The sequence below is a fragment of the Tamandua tetradactyla genome, chromosome X, assembly GCF_023851605.1.
Source record: "Tamandua tetradactyla isolate mTamTet1 chromosome X, mTamTet1.pri, whole genome shotgun sequence".
Lineage (NCBI taxonomy): Eukaryota > Metazoa > Chordata > Mammalia > Pilosa > Myrmecophagidae > Tamandua > Tamandua tetradactyla.
The window spans coordinates 52,348,458-52,353,951 of record NC_135353.1 but is presented as its reverse complement, the minus strand read 5'-3'; positions in this window follow the sequence as shown (position 1 = coordinate 52,353,951).

Here is a 5,494-nt window from a genome sequence, read left to right as displayed (position 1 = left end):
GATGAAAACATCTAAAACTAGACAAGATTATGGTTGCACAACATCTGAATGTACGAATTGACACTGAGTTATACACTTTAATATGGTTAAAAGGGTGAATTTGATGTTGTGTGTATTTTACTGCAATAAAATAAGACAGTCACAGGCAAAGAAAAATGGTGTAGATTTTTCATGGTCAGACATGTCCTACAAAACACATAAAATTAACCTTTAGCATAAAATTAAATGACATTGCATGGTAAGTTGAATCTACATGAATAAATAAAATACACTAGTAAAGGTAATTATATAAACAAATATAAAAGAACATGTACATGTGTTTTTGTTTATAATTCCTTTTTTCTCTTATTTGATTTAAAACACAACCGCTCAAAGCAATAATTATAAGTATGTGTTATTGGTCATAAAAAATATATAAAGATGTGATTTATATGATAGGAACACCACAAATGAGGAGGAGGGAATACATGATACAGAGAAAAGTTTTTGTAAGCAATTAAAAACAATTTGATATTAATCTGAAATTATTCTTATAAATTAAGGTTTTAGTTTTAATTCCTGGGCATCCAATACAAAATAACTGAAATAAATCAATGAAAGGAAATTACATTGGTATTAGAATAGTACACAAGACACTGTGCATTTAACATGATGAAAAAGGTGGTAATGGAAGATAAAGGAACAAATAATATATAAAATATATATATAAAACAATAGCAAAATGGCAGATGTAAATTTTTTCTTATCAGTAATTATTTTAGATTATATGGTTTAAACTCTTCAATCAAAAGTTGGAGATTAGCAGAGTGGATTAAGAAAAACATGAGGCAATTATATGCTGTCTATAAGAGACTCACTTTCGTTTCAAAGACACCAATAAATTCAAAGTGAAAGAATGGACAAATATATTTCCTGCAAACATTAGCCAAAAAAGAGCTGTGTTGACTATACTAATAATGAACAAAATAGACTAAGTTAAATGTTGCAAAAGACAAAGGGGAACATTTTAGGATACAAGTGTCAATCCATTAAGAAGACAAAATTATCATAACCCTATATGTACCTACCAACAGAACCTCAAAATACATGAAGCAAAAATGGACAGAATTAAAGAACTAATTACACAACAACAATAATAGCTGGAAACTTCAATATCTCACTTCAAATAATGTATAGAATAACTAGACGGACTATCAACCGGGAAAAAGAAGATTTCATCAACACTGTAAACCCACTAGGCCTTACAGACATCTATAGAACACTCCACTCAGCAAGAGCAGGATACACATTATTCTCAAGTGCGTATGGAACACTCCCCAGTATTCACCATATATTAGGCCAGAAATCAAACCATAATAAACTTCAATGTTTGATATACTATAAAGTATGTTCTCTATTACAATGGAGTGAAATTAGAAATCAATAACAGAAATAAATTGATCATGGGTCAAAGTAGAAATCATAAAGGAAATTAGAAGGTATTTTGCTCTGGTTGACAGGAAAACATGACTTAAACAAAACTCACGGGATAGCGATACTTTTCCTTTGTTTGTGGACCCTTGCTCTACCTCTTTTGAGACTTTGGTCCTTGATAAAGAGCAAATGAGATCTAACCCTGGGAACTAGCTCTGATCGTAAGCTCTATATCCTATCTATATTATTTGTAAGCCTATAAGTGTTTAGAGCAACGTGGACATATAAAGTCTCCACATTTAATTAGAAGGTTGAAAGCAATTTGGGGAATATCTCATTTCAGTTTTCTTATTGGAGCATTGTATTTCATAGGAAATGAAAGGATGTGAAAAGTTTTGGTATTGGACAGTGTTGATGGTGGCACAACATTGTGGGTGTGATTAGCGCTACTGAATTGAAAAATTGAAAAGAAATAAAATGGGAAATTTTAGGTTGTAGTATAGATGTTACCAGAATAAAAACTTAAAAAAACTCATAAAACTGTACAACAAAAAATGTTTCATCCATTGTAACAAAGGTACTATACTAGTGAAAAACATAAATATTAGGGAAAACTGTGTATGTGGTGTTGGGGGAGACTGCATAGTTTGCATGATTTTTCTGTAAACTTATAATTGCTGTAATGAAAAAAGAAGGAAAAAAGGTCTGGGGAATAAAGAAGAATTTTAAAAAATCCAAAATTGAAATTACAGTCTATAAGTTAACAATAAGGATATATAATATATCAAAACATTTGAAATATGACCAAAATTTTACTCAGGCTCAAGTTCACAATATGAAAACACCTTCATTATTAAATCAGAGAGAATAAAAACAAATAAATCAAACATTTATCAGAAAAAGTTAGAAAAAACAATAAAAGAAACCTAAGAGAAAGAGGGAAATAAAAATTATGATGAAGTAACTAATACATAATAGAATTGATGAATCCAAGGGCTTACTATTTGAAGAAAATATAGCCATATAACTAACCAACAAGATAAATGTACCTAATCAAGAAAAAAGACAAAATACAGATTTTTAAAATTAGGCATAAAAATGAGATATAACTACAGATGTGAAAAATATTAAATAATGTAAAAAGCTTGCATAAAGGAAAGCTATGAAATAATCATGAAAGTGGTTTAAGAATCACCTCTAAAATAATCTTATCATGTAGTAAAGAATTTGACTTTGCTCAAAAAGAAGCTTGGACTTTGTCCCTGAGTTCTCGTGGGTAACCCCTTAACCCTTGGAATTTCCTGAGACACAGGAATGTCTTTGTATCCATGGTGGGTCCATCTGACAATCCCTGATATTTAGGCTAATAAAGTGACTCTTGGTGGGGAGAAGAGGGTTGGAGACTGAGTTCAGCCACACGGGCAACCAGTTAATCATCATGCCTACTTAATGAAGTTCCAATAAAAACTCTGGACACTGAAGCTCAGCTGAGCTTCCAGGGTAGACAATACTCCATGCATATTGACACACACAGGCCCTGAGATGGTAATGCATCCTGAGGACAATGGAAGCTTTGAGTCCTCTTAGAATGGAATGGACAATAGAAGCTTTGAATCCTAGAATCTTCACTGTGTGTCTTTTCCCTTGGCTAATTTTGACTTGTATCTTTTCCCTGCAATAAACCATAATCATGAGTATAATAGCTTTCAGTGAGTCCAGTGAGTCTTCACTGAATTCAGTCTTCAGTGAATTATCAAACCCAAGGGTGGTTTGGGGAAATCCCCAAACCTGGAATTGATGTCACAAATGAAGGTGGTCTTGTGGAGGACTGTGCCCTCAGACCTCATATTTGGCCAGCTCTGGGTATGTATGGTCCAGCCTATTTCCATTGAATGACTATTTCTCATGCTATATAAAGAATCTATGAAATGTATGGAAAAATTACTAAGTAATTTTGGAAATCTATTGTTATGCCACACCAAAACCTGGTTTCGAAAACACAAATAAGTAAACTTATAAGCTACTATCACCTTATGAATATGAGACAAAATCCTTAATGGACAGCAAAAAATCAATTCCACCAAATATTGCAATAATGTGCTATGGCAAGGCCTCTCTACTCTTCTTTTTCAGTTTTTTGGATAGTTTATTCCTCCAGATAGAACTTAGAATCTTTTCCTAATATTCCTTGGCTTATTATCCAGGCAATTTCCATGGAGCAGATATTTCCCATGCTGTATAAAGTGTTATAGAAAACTATGGATAACTTACAAATATGAGAAACCAGATTAATTCCATGCTTAATGGTAAAATACTAAAATCATTCATGTTATAAATAATATATGAATGCCTCCTATACCTATTGCTGCTGTTATTTACTGTCGTTGCTATTATATTGTACAACATCTAGCAAAAGCAACACATTGTGAAACAAAATGACAGCTACAGCTATTGAAAATAAGGAGGAAATATATTCATTATTTGCAGTGACATGATTGTCTCCTGAAGGATCCCCATGAAATTCAATTTTAAAACTTTTAGAATTGATAAGAATGAATACCAATAAGGTAGACATGTACATACATAAAATCAACAGCTTACATTTGAATTTTAAAATCTCATTAGAAAATATTAAGGACAAAAGTTTAATTTCCAAGATTATAAGAAAATTAAAAACCTAAAAACATATGAACCCCACAAGATTTGGGATTTTTGTGAATTAAAGTATAAAATTTAGAGATATGAAAAAGAAATAAGTGCAGAGGCAGAGCATATTCTTGAACAGCATCAGTGAATGCTTTTTAAGTTGTTACCTTATTTTCAAAATAATTTATGGATCAAATGTAATTTTTATTCTAACCCCCTGAAGAAAATACTTTGGAATATTATAAAAAGATTCTAAGAATTATCTGGAGGAATAAACAGTGAAACCACTAATCAAAGAAAATATGAAAAAGAAGAGTCAGTAGGGAGGTCTTGCCACATCATATATTCTAACTTCCTCCCTGTAGACCTTGCCTCACTGAAACTATAGTAGCCAAAAGGAGGTGTAACTGGTCCAAGAATCAATAGCTGGATCAGTAGAAAGACACAGTACAGAAGAAAAGCAACCATCACCATTACCATCACCAACAACAGAAATAACAAAACGCTTGACATTATAATGAACTTAGACTATGAACAATATGACCTTAGAAATAAGTAGGGTATAGAAGGATGGTTAAATAAATGCTACAAGTTCAATTGGTTAAATATTTTCTAAATAAATTGATATTCTAGTTAATCCCTCTCATCAGATTCATCAAAATGTTGAATACAAGAAACTAAACAATTTTAAAAGACTAGAAGAAAATATAGGTGAGTACTTAACTCTAGCTGGGGAAGGATTTTCTGAGTATAAACTAATTGAGGAAATCACAAAGGAAAATACTGATAAATAGATGTACATAAAAATGACGTTTTGTACATAAAAAAAATTGTTCAGATGATCTCTGCCAAGGATTTAGAATGGAAGATTGATGTGACTCAACTTCTATTTTTAAAAATCACTCTGACCACTGTGAAGAATGTATTCTCGAGGGGGCAAGAATAGAATTCTTGTGATAGTTTAGGAAGAGAGATGATTGTGTCTTGGACTAGAATAGCAATGGAAGTGTTGAGAAGAAGTTGGGTTTGGCTATATTTTGAAGATAGATTACTATTTCTAGAAGTTTGACTGCGTAGGTAACTAGGGAAATAGGACAAAAGTTAGAGGGGTACTTGGGGGCAGGGAGGGTTTTAAAACTTGGGAAAGATTTTAATATACTTATAGCTTGAAGGGAAAGAGCTGGTGAAGTTGAAGATGTTGAAGATTGGGAAAATGTAAATACACTTGATAGAGAGGAGTATCTGAGGAAGTGATAATGGGATGGGATTCAGAGCACAAGTGAATGAATTAGCTTTGACAAGAAGAAAGCCTACCTCATTTTATGAAATGGTAGGAGGCTATAGATATGTTTGCAGATGGTATACCAGGTAGCTGAGATTTATGCCAAAATACCTCCACTTATTTGTAGTGGGCAAAGGTGCCCAAGGAACAAGC